This window comes from Centroberyx affinis, unplaced genomic scaffold, assembly GCF_046629955.1.
Source record: "Centroberyx affinis isolate AG114_WGS23_722 - 3 ecotype Tasmania unplaced genomic scaffold, CSIRO-AGI_Caff_v1 ptg001688l_1, whole genome shotgun sequence".
Lineage (NCBI taxonomy): Eukaryota > Metazoa > Chordata > Actinopteri > Beryciformes > Berycidae > Centroberyx > Centroberyx affinis.
The window spans coordinates 276,971-293,021 of record NW_027280106.1 but is presented as its reverse complement, the minus strand read 5'-3'; positions in this window follow the sequence as shown (position 1 = coordinate 293,021).

Genomic DNA, 16,051 nt, shown 5'->3' with positions numbered 1-16,051 from the left:
GGACAATCATAGTATGTGCATGGAATTGAAAGCCTCTGACAAAAATGGTCGTGCTTTAGCTTATAATGCTTCAGTAATTGGTACCTTGTAGATACTGTTTCAGCACACCGTTTGCATTTCCACATTCATAGCCTATGAGGAAGAAGTGAAAAAAAGTGATCAGCATTGATTCTACAACATGAACACCCATCCATCAAATTCATACTTAGTTCTCAATTGCATCTATTATGCATTTGTACATTTCTGAAGCAACTGATCCTCTTTGTCCTTATATCTACAACAACCACAGTAAACTTTTTTTTTTTTTAAAGAAGTGAGATATGCTTACCACTACTGAGCCGCTGGCTTAGCATCCGTTCAATAAGCCACTCCCTGACACAATTCGCGAATCTGGAATTCATAGTTAGAGCCTTTATCACACAATGAACATAATATCAAAATATTGTTCCTGGAATATGAGATCAGAGTATGGAACTTACACCATTTAATTATAGTTATTTAAAATGCCATTATAAAATCATTACATTTCTGTTAACTTAATGCATTTACAAAATAAACTTGCAAATAAATAATTCAATTTCGTTTTTTACATCCTGCTGCTCAATGGCTTAGACCTTATGTAACTTTTAGGTGGCCCACTGCTCAAACATCTTTATATTACAGGGTAACTGCACACTAAATCGTTTATTTTTCACTGTACTCATAGTTACATAGGCTTATGTTGGCATATGATGTTAAGGTGATTTTTCCAACAATACACATTGTGTGTAAAACTGCATTTTTTGCTCAAAATTATCTTATTTTTTTCTGTCTGCTTGGATTAGAAAATTCAGTTCAGCCGAATTCTCTAATCGTGACATATTAGGCAAGACACCGAGGTATATTTCATATCAGCTGCCGCCGAGTATAAACATCAAAAATACTGCTAACTGTAGCCTCAGTTTGTGCCTCTCACACGTTACTAGTGTTAGCAAGCCTGATAAGAGACGGTGGAGAGGACATCCTACATAAACAGGAGATGTAATCAATGACAATAAACATAGCACATTGGGCCACCGATAACCGTGCCATATTGACAGCGTAACAAGATATTAAGGGCTGACGACGGTGACATTAACCATGATAAACAGATATTTCGACCCCCTCATGTATGTTAATGGGGTGGACAAAATATTAGCAACACAGCAGAGCTGTTGTATTGGGTTGCATATTGCACAGGTGTTCCTAATAAAGTGTTCGGTGAGTGTATAACAAAATAAGAAAAAAAAAAGTGTTAACTACAGTACTATTCAAACACCTTGGGGTAACGTTTCATATTTTGCTGCCTCTCTGTCAGATGTTAATTCTATGGTGTGTTCAGACAGAATGTGAGGCGAAATTTTCGCGCACCGTGATTACAGACAAAGTCAATGCCAAGACCCAATTAGGCACCAATAAGCGTCCGCGCGAATTGAATAAAAATTGATAGAAAAAATTGAGTGTAGCTTCTATGAATGTACTTCATAAACGTACAGAGAGGAGAGGGAAACGAAGAGACTGGAGGGAAATAACAGAAAGAACCAGAGTTCTTGATGAGTTCTGAGTTCAGTGAGAGGCTGAACTGAACACAAACACACAGACACCTCCCGTTGTTAGCTACCTTACAGCTAATGTAGAGTAATGTATTTTGGCTGCGAATAAATGGAATAAGCGGTCAAATTCGCGCGAGTAACGCAAGGCGAAAATTCACTTTGCATTCTGTCTGAACACACAATTAACGTTACAAGACAAACACGAGCAGGGTAACATCATTTAATAGTGTGAGAGTTAAGCTAGCGACAACAGGCTTTTCAAATCTAACATCAAAGTATACGACCAAACGCATAAAAGTCAAAAATACGCATGGCCTGTTGTTGATAATGCACCAATAAATTAAATTGTTTAAATAGTTCACGTACTTACCAAAAGAATCGTTGGATTGCTGTAGACCAGAATGAAAACGTTCAACCAGAGTTTGTTGTCAGACTCAGCACATGGTCCAGTTCGCCCCGATTATGCGCGCGGTTACTGTTTCCGGTTGTAGTCGTATTGTGCATGTGCAGAGAAGTACGGAAAACGCGCTGGGACACTCTTTATTCAGTCCAACGCCTGCCGTAGGTTTTAAATGACTTGATTACGTTGTTTCAAATCAGCAGCATTATATATTACTGAATTCGTACACTATTGTATGAATGCAATGAAACCTTCTTGTTTTGATGGTCAAAAATTCAATTATTAAGTAGTTTCACCATAAAACAACTATGTAATGCAAACAACATCCAAGTATCATTTCTTTGAGTGCAGTGTGTGTGGGATTATATATATTTTTTCCTTTACACAGCCATGTAAATGAATGTGAAACCAATAAGTAACCACAACACTGACTGTTCATACAGAATAAAATTATTTTATTATAGAAAAGGCATAAAAAAGGCACATTTCAAAACATAACAATGTTTGTACAGGACCATAATGGGGTGCTGTTATGTTACAAAATCTAGATTTTGTGTGTGTGTACACAGAGGAGTGTTCCACTGTAGCAGTTACTGCAGTGTAGTAAAGTAGTGCAGTGTCAATCACAAAAATGATTTATAATTTGATGTTTTTAGCTATCTGTTATGTATTCATGGAACACACCCAACTACAACCTGACCTCATGCCAGTTAACCAACACAAAGGAAGAAGAGATTAAGTATTCAAATGAAATGTATTGACAGTATGTGTACCATTGCTCAGTGGTTACAGGTATCTAAAAGCTAGCTGCTTTCTAGGTCGCAGGGTCAGAGTAGTGATACCAGTGTGTGTGGTGCTGTACTGTACCCGGCTACATTGGGTTCAGACTGCCTCTTGATTGAACCGAGACACAAAGCCGCAATGACGTCCTCCTTGGCTGGCCTGTCAGACTGGGCGCACGGGTCTTCTGGGAGGGGATCTTCAAAACCTGGCTCGCATAAGGTGCAGGGTCCTGGAACACGTGATCAAAGATGAGGTCCATCAACTCATCGACGTAATCTGTGGAGTAACAGAAACACAGAAGTCATCAGTTGTTCCATTACAAAAGAATGTACATCGCATACTAGTGTGGCCTGACACTGGCAAGCAGCAACATGTGCAATTTTGATTTATAAATGATTTTATACTATAGTTTATACTTTGTTATGACATTTGTATATTTATTTTTATATTTACAACGTTTTGTGTTTGCAGTAAAAATGTGTTGGTAAACATACTGAAAGTTGGCTCAGGGGGTCGGCTCAGCTGACCCAGGGTCCTCCTCATCCTCATCCTCATCCTCATCATCCTCCGTTAGGTCAAGACGGGTCTCCTGGATGGTCTCTTGATAGGTGGGGAGGTCAGGCTAGGTTGTGGAGTAACACAGAAGCAGATTTTGAAAATCCTGTCAGTGACATCACACTGTGCAAAATTTAACCGTCTGAGCTGCAATGAGTCATTCCTGTAAAAAAGTCTGAAGACAATAACTGGAGAGAAAAGAAATGTTTAATGCAACCAATTATCTCAAATATATTTTTAGGATATTGCATCATGAATAATACATCTTACAATATACTACAATCCAATACTACATTACCACAAACTACAGCCTCAATAATTATGTAGTTGATTCTAAATGTCTCCAACACAGTCTCAAGGAAAATAGACATCATAACCTCCAGAAAGGTAGCATCTATTGTAGTCTCTGCATTCAGGTTTTCTAGTTATTTTTTGCCACAACCCCAGCTGACAGTTTACAAGACTAGAGTTACCAGACATAAAGACATAGGCTAATGTGAAATCTCCTTTTCATTAATTTGGCGTTAGAAGTGAAATGTTCATGGTGACAAAAGTCCCCGATAAACAAAGCACTGTTCGAGTTTTGCCGTGTTACAGATGAGGTTGTCTCATTTAAGGAGATGTGTCCGTAAAGTGAGCCAGAGGAGCTAACCATAGCTAACGCTAATGGTAGATTAGCTTGCTGCTTGTGGCACTAGCCCCTAACCTTGATGATAGTAGGTTTGTCCTATCGGCACCGCGTTAAAAAATTGAACAAACTGTGGGTGAGAAATGAGAGCGTTGCTAGAGATAATCAACAATGGCGAACAAAGCAGAAGTTCACTGGAGCTGACCCTAGCAGGACCTGTTTGGTTCCCAGTTGTCATGTTGCCAGTTCTGATCAAAAATCCCCATTTAATCGTGAATATCTCCAAAAGCTTGTGACATATCTCTTAGAAAAATACAAGCGCTCGCCCGACGTAGAACGTTTGATGTGTGATATGTCTATATAACGTAAAAACTGTAGACGAAGAAAGTGCGCAAATGTGAATCAATTTGAAATGTATGATTTCCAAGTCAAAGGAAAAATCGGCCCTTGTTGCACTTACTGAATTTGTGGATGGAGCCTCATAACGAACTGATTGAAGCTTTTCTGTTAAAGTACCCATCAAGTTTTTTGTTCCACAGTGAAACTTGATGAGGCTGATAAGTCTCTCTATTCATCCATCTTGCCAATTCATTAATCAGACCTGATGAGGTTCTGTCAGCTAGCCGCTTTGCCAACATACTGGCTAGGTGCTGCCGGCTGTTGTCACGGGCATGGAGTGTGTTTGTAGTAATTATCGGTGCCTTTAAAAGCGAGCCAGCTCGATGTGACTCACTCTGAAATCACCCAACAACCAGGGGTTAAAGTGGGCCGGAACCTTCGATTAATGAGTAAATAAATCTGATTGGCAGTTTCATACATAATAATGTCAAGCGAGTTCACAGGGCTGCCAACTCTCACGCACTGACTGTGAGACTCACGCAATTGACATTTATCACACGTTCTCACGCCACAAGTCCATTTTCTCACGCAGTGAAAAACAAATTCATAAATGTCGCGGCGCAAAGACAGAGCAGCACCTTGCAGCAGAGAGTTATTCAGACCATCTGAATAGCGAGAAATATACACAAATCTATTATATTGTAATTTATTCCCATGCATGCTGCTCAGAGTAATCTCAGTCAGCGGCTCTTCTGCTAAATTTGTTTCAAAATACTATTTTTTTCTAACAATCTGTGTGTGAGTGTATGACTGTGTGTTGTGTGTGTCTCGTCAGACATGTATCCTGTGTCTGTTTGCATGTGTGTACACTCGTATGTCAACGCACGCTCTCATCATTCCTGTGCATGCAGAAACTCTAACCTGTGTGTGTGTGTGTGTGTGTGTTGTACTGTGTTCAGTCAGGTGTGTGTGTGGGTTCAGGCCTGGTTGAACGACTCCAGTACGGCAGCCTGCTGGCCAAACTGGGCTTCCACAGAGAGCACAGCGCCACACTGCAGCGCTGCCAGGCTCAGCTCACCACCGCCCCCTACCTGCAGGAGGCCGATACACAGCAGGCACACACACTGGTGAGCAGATCACAGGTCTGTCTGTAGGAAGGCAGTTGCTTGGATTTTTATGGTTGTGTGTGTGTTCCTGTACTTCTATCCGTGTGTAGAAACAGTTTGAGCTAGAAGTGAGGACATTTTTGCAAAGTGAGGACATTTTGGCCCGGTCCTCACTTCTTCAAGGGTTTAGGATTAGGCCGTGGGTTTAGGGTTATGATCAGAATTAGGATTAAGTTAAGGGTTAAGGTTAGTATACTACATTTTTAGGCTGACATAAATCTGTATAAAGTGACATCAAGCTGATGTAAATTATATGAGGATAGGGTCTTTTGAGGGGATAACAGTGTAAATGAATGCTTTTCTGAAAATAGAATTGATTTTTGCTCATAGACTTCTATTTAAATTTGACCTTTTTATTTGCCACTTCATCCCTGGTTAAAGTTAAGGTTAAGGTTAGCTAAGGGTTAGGGAATGAATGTAGTCAATGGAAGGTTCTCACAAGTATAGCAAGAAAACGTGTGTGCGCGTTTGTGCGTGTGTGTGTGTGTGTGTGTGTGTGTGCGTGTGTGTGTGTGTGTGTGTGTGTGTGTGTGTGTGTGCCAGGATGCCCTACAGCGCCAGGGGTGTAGCATTATCAAGGAACACTTTTAGCAGCACAGTAGCAACACAGTGAAAGAACTAGGCTAGCTTGTTTTAATAAAGTCTTGAATTATGCACAGCAATAAGCAGAGCCTGGACTTGAATATTTATGATGCGGGAGAGAGAGAGAGGGAGAGATAGAGAGAGAGAGAGAGAGAGAGAGAGAGAGAGAGAGAGAGAAATCAGCAAGGCAGAGGCTGGCCCTCTTTCTGTTTGCATGTTTGTGTCTTTGTGGATGTTTGTGTGAGAAAAAGTGAGTAATGAGTAGGCGTGTGTGCGTGTGCGTGTGTGTGTGTGTGTGTGTGTGTGCATGGTGATGAGAAAGAATAAGTCAAAAGTAAGGAATAGGAGTGGGAGTAGGAGTGTTTGAGAGAGAGAGAGAGAGAGAGAGAGAGAGAGAGAGAGAATACATGAGGAGCGTGTGTCTGTGTGTTTGTGAGTGCAATATAGCTAGTTTAACCACTTTTTTAGACTGACATAAATCTTTATTACCTAAAATTCGTAGTAAATATCAGAATAAATAAAGAACATAAATTAGTAGTATAAATAAGTAGTATCAAACCGATGTAAGTTATATGAGGATAGGAAAAAAAAACATAAACATAAAAAACATATATTAATACTTTACTGAAAGTGTAATTGATTTTTGTTAATGTTGGTGACAGTTTTCCTTATGATGATCACCAACTGGGGGTCAATAGTTTACCAGGCTTTTTATTTACCAATACATCACTGATTATAAGTTATCCTACATCTGCTTCTCACTCTGCTGAGTTGAACTGAACTGAACTGAACTGAACTGAACTGAACTTGGACCCCAACACGAAGCTGAGCCCATTCCTGTTGTGCAGAATGACCTTTTAACCTTTTCACAGAGAGAGACAGAACTGCTGCTAGCACAGATAAAAAAGCTTTGCACTGCAAAAACTCCAGTCTTCCTGCCCCGTTAAATAAGTTCTAGCAGGTAAATTAATTAACACTGCCGCTGATGAAGCAAGTAATAAATAAAACTGAATTCCTCTGTGCAGATAAATTAACATGAAATCAAACAAATAAACTGCTGAATGAAAGCATTGTTTAGGAATTGTGTAGTGGGGAGAGCCAATCAGGACCAAGTTCAGTTTGATTTGTTTGAGTTAGGAGTTAGAAAAGGATGGATTTTTTAACTTTAAACACCAAAACAAAAGTTTAAAATTTGAACAATGCCTATATTAAACATCTTTGATCACATGACTGTATATAGAGGATTTCCCATAATAGGGCCCCTTTAAAGGCCAATATTATACCCTTCTTCTTAGTTCCTAGTTTTCTTTTCCTCTGTGTTATTTGGTCTTTATAGTCCAAAACTTTTGACACTTCATCCTCTAAATCCTCTGTCTTAGTTTCATCCTCAATTTCCCTGTCTAATTTTGTCCTCCTTTATTATCAGCTGCTCCATTCGAGTTCTTCAAGCATATCACGATCATATGCCAATTTATCAAATTCATCGTCCATCTTGCTCGGGAGCTTCGTCGCAGAGGAGCAGACTGTAGACTTGTTGTCCATTTTATTCCCTGCAACTCTTATAAACTAAAAAAAAACAAATCAAAGATCCACTCTCATTTCATTCCCAAACTTCCCCTTCATTCAGTTCCCACTCCCAGCCCCTCCGCCTTCCACCCTTTCCCTCTCCTTAGATCCAGATCCCTCCCCCCTCCTCCACCCCCCCCAGCAACCACTTCCCTCATCCCCCCCCCCCCCCCCTCCCTTTTTTTTTTTTCTTCTCTGTGGCTCTGAAGATAGTGCGGGAAGTTAATTTTCATGTAAGTGGACTCCTTGCCGCTTCGAGTGCTGCCTTCCAGGCCCCGAGCGCATCCCGGCCCGGCCTTATTCATCCTCGCAGCGGGCCGCTCCATGGATATTGTGTCTATTAATGACACACTCCACTGGTGCACGGAGAGAAAGTGCGCGGAGGTTTCCATCTAATAGCCGACATCTTGTTTCCCGCCGGCCAAAAGTTTTCCCCGAGTCACGTCGAGGCTCTCCGAGGAGTTATCATTTAATAGCATTAGCTGTGGAGAGCGCAGCGATGGCAAAGCTCGTAATTTAGAAGTTAATTTACAGTTCTGTTCCCAAAATGCTTGACTGTGGGGCATTCCCACATCTTGTAATGTAGATTTAAAAAAAAAAAACCCACACTGTCCTTTTTTGGTCTGAGTGATGCAGGGTGCAATTTGGGAATGAGATGATATTCATCAAAACTATTTTTGGGATTGCATGAAGTTTACTGGAGAGACAGAGATGGATGACATGCAACAAACGTCCATGGCCAGTTTCTAACTCAGGACTCTGCAGTTACACAGTATGCCCCTTGGCCAACTGAACCACCAGGACACTCCAACTGTTAACGGGAGAAGATTTTGTCCAAATTTTTCCTTCAATTATTGTATATCAACAATACTTGGATGAGTCTGCTTTATACTTGAGAAATATCTGCCAAGAGGGCTTTACCTTTAATGATGTAATATTTGGAGATTGATGAATTGCCTGAACCAATAGTCCCATCAACAGACTAAACTAACACAGGGGACAGCAGATCTTCCTGCCATCTAATTCCGTTTTTCCCACGGCACAGCCAAGGGCATCATGAGGCAAACTGCAGTCAGTCAGGTAACGCTTAGTGAGATGTCGCTTCGTGAGAAGGCCTCTAGAGGGCGTCTCTGACTAAGAGATGGCCTCTCGCCTATGGGCTAGATACCACATTGAGTCCCATACACTGATAATGCCATATTGGATCTCAAACAGAGCCACACTCTTCGCTGTCAATTTGCAGACATCCACATCTTCTGCTGTCCTGCAAACCTTAACAGTAGGTAACGTTATTACCTGTGGTATGGGAGTTTGGTAGCCTGGTATCCAGCCCCTATGAATCGCAGTTTTCAGCACTCTTCGAATTTGCATGGCGATTCATAAGGGTCTGGACGCAAGCCTATCCACTGGCAGTTATTTCAGACAGATACTGTCCGAGATACCTGATTGGCTGGTCGATGTAGGTGGAACTAATATGACGCCATTACAGAGCGCAGCAACCATAGCAACAACAACAACAACCAACATGGCAGCAGCACCGGAAAAGGAATTGGATGATAGCAAGCTAGAGTTTCAGAGCGATTTTGCCAGTCCTTAAAAAACTTAATGGCATCGATGAATTAAAACAGGAACAATCCGTGTGTTTAAAAGCCTTTTTAAGAGGTCAGGATGTATTCGCGGTGCTTCCCACCAGCTTTGGTAAGAGCTTCATTTACCTGCTTGCTCCTCTGGTGGCTACAGAAATGGGACTGCCAAATCCACGACTAGAAACAGTAAGCAGTATGACATTGAATTAATGCAGTGGAAAGTACAGGTGTTGTGGTTGTAACCTTAACCAAAGTTGTTTTGCTTGCCTAAACTTAACTGGTAGCGGTGAAAATGTCCAATTCATGCTATTGTAACATAATCCAATTTGTGGTGGAGGAATCTTTGCATAATTCATTCAACACATAGTCTGCCTTTCAGAGTTTGTGCTCATTTCACAAAATTTTATGAGATGATGTTGACGCGATACAAAGTGTTGTGCAGCAACAAACCTATATTGAAATAATATACTTTAAATTTAATTTTTTGTTTTGTGTTGCAATCTTTTGTTTTTTAATATTCTCAAGCTAATATTGTGCTGCGTTTCTGACCGCAAATTTAACCATCTTGCGGATATGTGCAGACCCACGACGCGCCCTCTAGAGGCCATCTTGCCGCACCATTGATGCAGCAAGTGAATGGCTTGGTGAAAGCTCTGGCCACAGATGAGAAGAACCTGATGACGCAATGTTTACTCTTCTTTGGAGGCAGGGGAGACGAGCCATTCTCTGTGCCGACCGCTTCACTGCCAGAGACAGAGTTCTCATGGCCACAGGTTGGAGCATCACTGCTGCATTTTCTGGCCTTCTTTGATTTGCGGCAGATTCTTCTCAGTCCTCTCAAGAGGAATCAGCTGACTAAAGCCAGTAATACCGGTATGAATGGCGGTAAGAAGGCAAGCACTACTGGTGGAAAGTAGCAATGTGACATCCCTATCACACACACGCTCACACATATTAATCAATTCTAATTATTTTTGGCCCAAAGATCTGGATGTAACATAGACAAAGTACCTGGAGAGTGGCAGAGGCCGAAGGTGTTCATCTCCAACAACGTGAGAGATAAGAGCTACAGTGCCATGTGGCAGACACTGCTCACAAAGGAGCCTTATTGTCATGACTACAAGGTTGGTAAACAAAGAAACTTTTGATTTGAATTTGATTGAATAACAGTACAGTTTCACTAACCGATGATTATGTCTGGTATTCTCTTTTTCACAGAACAATCATGTTAAACCTGATCTCGGCTGCACGATGTGAGAGAGGCTTCTCAGCGCAAAACCGAATCAAGAATTCTAGCTGCAGCAGATTGCACATCTCCACCACAGAGGACCTGATGCGAATCTCTGTAGAGGGCCCTGGCATTGAGCAATTTGATCCAACAAAAACAGTCCACCAATGGCTGTCCAGCAAACAGGCACGCAGGCCAAGTTACAAGAACTGCTGGGACATGGACATACTTTGTGTTGATTAGATGGGCAGGCATATAGGCTAAATTATATGAACTGCTGGCACAAGGACAGATATGAATTGAATAACACTATTAACAACCAAGGGAAAATAGTTTTGTTTAGCGAATAAAACATTTTAACTTATCTGATGCAGTCTGGGACACCTCTCTGTCATGTGAAAAAGAAATAAAAAATTGCGCTCCTAGATTTTGCTGTGTGCTCCTAATGTTATCAAAGCAGGAGCACCAGTACTACTTACTGTAGAACCCTGTAGTACTATTAGTACTAATAATACTAGTAGTACTAGTAGCCAAGCCAGGAGTCAGAATACTCCAGCTGGCCTGCTTGACAAGGATGTCACTCACAGCTTTGGTGGCTGTGGTGACAAAGCTGTCTGATGCCAATTTCTCCATGGCCTCTTGATCCAGAGGACAAATGGATGCCTGGCATGAATCCTTGTTTTGAGCCAATAATATTACTGACTCTGCTTTGTCCTCGACATTCACATTGTCTTCAGTATTGGTCTGCCAGCACCGCTGTCATGTGCAGCGTCTCTTTATTCTATCAACGCATCTCTTCAATATGGTGCCAACATGAACTACCATATCATGCCCAGCACTGGTGCAAGAGGGTCTGGATGGCCACAGACAGGGCAGAATTAATCTTCTGTGCCACCTCTTTCCCAACCAACTGGGTAAGTTCCACTGAGCTCACAGATCTCTGCACCTGGACCTCTAGAGCATCAGCAAAACATTCATGAAGCGAATCTCTGAGGCTGGCATTGATGCCTTCCTCAAGCACACTCAAGAAATCTGCGACTGTCTGTGAAGCTACAGTCTGCCCTGCTGGACAGGAGCTCCTAGACCTCCTCTTAGACAGCGGGGAAATGACACATACTTCCTGATGTAACTGTAAGCCAAAGGCATTACAGCAGCCAGGATAGACATGGAGACCAAGTGAACGATGTCCACGCACGTCGGCCAGCAAAGTCCTCATGGCACAGTCGACGGTGCCAGCTGCCATCATGTGCAACTGCTCTGGAGTCAGTTTATCCAGGCTCTGGGTGACCAGAGGGCAGAGAGCCATAATATTGCACCTCTGGGATCCTGCTTGGTCCTTGCCTTTATCCTGCTGATTTTCCACAAGATCTATCATCAAAATCTTGGAATCCTCAGCATCCACAGTGTCCATGCTAGGATGCGGATGTATAGCATCCTCAGCATCCATCCTAGGATGGTATGAATACGTTTGCTACCTTGCTATCACTTCACTCCTCTGTTTGCTTGTCACTCTCTTCTAGTGCTTTGCTTGTCTGCGTTGTTTGATTTATGAGCTCCACAGCTTAGACAGCCCCTATTTATAGACTTCTGGGCTGAGAAATGCCTACGTGATAAACATCCAACCTGGGTGTCAGATAGGATAGGACTATATTGATCCCCATGGGGAAATTGCAGCGTTAAAGCAGGTAGGACACGCAAGGACAGTACACTAATGAAGAATAAACAATATATGTGTATAATGTGTATATGGGTGGTTGACATATAAGCCTGAAAAAAAGTTTTTTTTTTAAACTTCAAATATTAGGCATGAAAATTATTGAGTTATTCACCAATTTGTTGTATTAGTGCCTAAAATTGTCATATGGTCTGACATGAAAGTTGTTGTATATAAAATGAAAATGGGGTATACTTTTCTTAAGTAACTTCATCATAATTCTATATCATTACTATCTTGAGACCCAGCATTTCCTTGCACAAATTCATTACATTGACGTTTGATTATTAAATCAAAGTCCTTCTGGCAAAGTGATGTCTGGGTTCTGCTAGCAATATGCTTTAGCAGCCTCACAAGCAGCCAAGTGACCAATTGTCTGTTCTGAAAGCCACTCTCTGTTGACTCAGAATTGGTTGTGCCACAACTGAATCAGCTGAGGCAGACTTATACTAATCAGTGTCACTACGGCGGTTTGCTGTGTTGGCTCTGTGGTGAGTCAGAGGGTCTGCGAGTCTGCTGCGAGAAACACCTGACCCGCTAGCTTTTGGGGAATTTGGTCGGTCTGTTCATTTATGAAGGCAAAGTAGATGCTCTCGGTGAGCTCCTGTGAAAATCTGATGAGGTCATCACAGGAGATGACATTCTCCAACCTTCTGCAGAAGGTTTGTGCTCCCACCTGTTCAACATCTGGCTGGAATATCTCTGCCACCAGACTGTCAGCATTGTCAATCATAGCCTGCATGTTGTCATTACTTAAATGGCAAGACAGTACAGCATGTGGCAACAACTCCCATGAATTCCATGAACTTTGAGAGCTCAGAAGGGGTGATACCATGGATCGAGAAGACATGGCCGACACTGGTGTGTGTGACTCACTGGCACTGTCCTCTACAAAACCATCTTGTGATGTCAAGTTAACAATCACAATGACATTTCTATGGCTTATGTGTGGCATATGACACTTAAGTTGTCTCTCTTGTCTAAGCTCTTAAATTCCTCCACCATGTGAGAGATGTATGTTAGGCAAAGTTGAAAAATATGCTTTTACGTCTTGGGCGACCAGTAAGAGCAAGAATATGAGGACTGCAAGGGGAAAAAAAGGCCTTCAGTGCACTGACCATAAACAGGTAGTAAATGGGAAAATTATATTCCCTGCTTGCCCTGCTTTGTGTCATCAGATCTGGAAGTAGTCTGCAGGTCTTTGACAATGGTTCGAACAATGTCAGATGCTGCAGCATCAGCACACAGAGTGGTGCTGGATGGCAGCACAGCTGATTTTGCAATGCCAGCTCTACTAGTAGACCAGTAGCTGAGCCAAGAGTCAGAATAGTACTCTTACTGGCCCACTTGACAAGGATGTCACTCACAGCTTTGGTGGCTGTGGTGACAAAGCTGTTCCAGAGGAGAAATGGATGCCTGACATGAATCCTTGCTTTGAGCCAATGATAGTACTGACTCTGCTTTGTCCTCAACATTGGCATTGTCTTCAGTGTTGGCCTGCCAACACTGCTGTCCTGTGCAGCATCTCTACCCGCGCATTTCTTCAATATGGCAGCAACAAGAACTACCATATCACGCAGTCTCCAAAACAGGGATCTGGATGGCCACAGACAGGACAGAATTCACCTTCTGTGCCACCTCTTTCCCAACCAACTGGGTAAGTCCCACTGAGCACAGAGATCTCTGCACCTGGACCTCTACAGCGTCAGCGAAACAGTCATTGAGTGAATCTCAGAGGCCGGCATTGATGCGTTCCTCAGACACGCTCAAGAAATCTGTGACTGTCTGTGAAGCTACAGTCTGCCCTGGCGGAGAAGAGCCCCTGGACCCCCTCTCAGACAGTGAGGAAATGACACCATACTTCCTGATGTAACTGTAAGCTAAGTGCATTACAGCATCCAGGATAGATGTGGAGACCGACTGAACAGTGTCCACCCACACGTCGGCCAGCACAATCCTCATGGCACAGACGACGGTGCCAGCTGCCATCATGTGCCACTGCTCTGGAGTCAGTTTATCCAACCACTGGGTGACCAGAGGGCAGAGGGCCTCTGGTCTAATTATGGGGATTTCCATAGCATCCATAGTATCCATGCTAGGATGGAATGAATGTGTTTGCTAACTTGCTTCTATCTCTCCTCTGTTCGCTTGTCACTGGCTTCTAGTGCTTCACTTGTCTGCGTCGTTTCATTTATGATCTCCACAGTTTAGATAGAGGCCAATAGAAACGGAGGGTTCCAGCATTTCCCATCCATTTTTCCCATCCCCCGGAAATTTGATCATAAGCCATAACGTTTTTACAATGTAAGATAGACTTGCCATTAGCTGTATGTTCCTGTAGAAGCTGTCTGTCCATCTGTTTTCAACTTCACTGTTAAGAAAATATGTTTTATTCTTGAGTTTCTTGTCAAAACCTAGATGAGATGCGTCCACTAATGTTCTGTCAGCCAAAATAATAATAAAACTTCCAGTCTGATCTTTTTCAGAATAAAAGTGCAATTTCTACAAATCCACAAAACTCAAATATTAACTAAAAAATATATTATTTTGGCACAAAAACACAACTAATTAAGCAACAAAATGCAACTATACAATCTGTACAATGTTTTTCCATGATAAGAATTGTTTTAATCATTTAGTTGAAAGTTACCCTATTTAAAAAAAGATTTGGCATTTTTGGACTACATAGGCTACACAGATTAAACACTTCACAGTTTACCTTTACCTAACCCTTGTGTCTCTTTATCAATACACGTTTATGAAGCATGTCATGCATTTTTCATTGTAGTTTCTTCTGCGATGCAGATTGCCTAATAACCAGAGGTTCGACCAAGTCAACTTTGCTCGAGTCCCAAGTCAGTCTCAAGTCTTAAGGCACAAGTCTCAGGTCAAGTCCTAAGTCTAAATGTAGATTACCAAGTCAAGTCCATGTCATTAATGTCAAGTTTCAATGCTTTGGTTAAGCCTTTGTCACGGCTCCTGCTGTGACTCTAGTCTTCCTTGTGTTTCTCTGTGTTCCCTGCCTCCCTTGTGTCTCCGCCTCCCCCGGTCTGTCTCTCTGTGTAAGGGTTAGTCTGTCTGTTAGTGTGTGTGTGGCATGGGCATGGCTCCCTCTCTCCCCCAGCTCCTGGGCTCCTGCTTCACCTGCACACCTGAACCTCATCACTCATTACCACCAGTATATCAACCTCGGCTTGCCATCCGCTCATCGCCAGATTGTTCCGCCTAACTCATGGATTTCTCTGTGTGCCTCTCCGCCTGCCCACGCCACTCCAGTCAGCCTGTCAGCTCATCTGCTTGCCTTCCTGCTCGTCTGTCCGCCAGCCAGCTCGGTCCGGATCACCTACACCACTCCACCTCACTGCCTTCTGCCTCAACCCATCACTTCGTCTCATTCCCCCAAACCAACCACCCACCTTCCAATAAACCTTTTTCCTTTTCCATCCACCTTTTGTCTGTGTCTGCATTTGGGTCCAAGAAAACAAACCGTAACAGCCTTTGTTTTTCTGTAAAATGGTCATACCTACTATTACTTAAGTCTGATGTGAATTTAGTGGTACAGTTGCTTTCTGCTATATTCACTTATCCTCGATCTCCATCTCATCTAGTCTGTAGGTTACTATAGGTTTTAACTTCATCACTGCATCCTCTGCCATTGCATAAAGGACTTCTAATGAAACGCATGCAATATCCAAACATGAATATTGACAGCTACTCGTCAGCAACACTTTTCAGACAAAGCATGCCAAAGAACCACTTCAGAGAAATCCTGTGTTGACTGTGGGTCGGAAGAATAGGAGAGGAGAAAGACAAGTGCATGCATAAAAGCATATTCCCAAACAGATTTAGTGGACAGAGCTCATTATAAATGTATAAATATTTAGCAAACATTTAGCAAATGTCATTCAAACTGTTATTATATACTATATAACA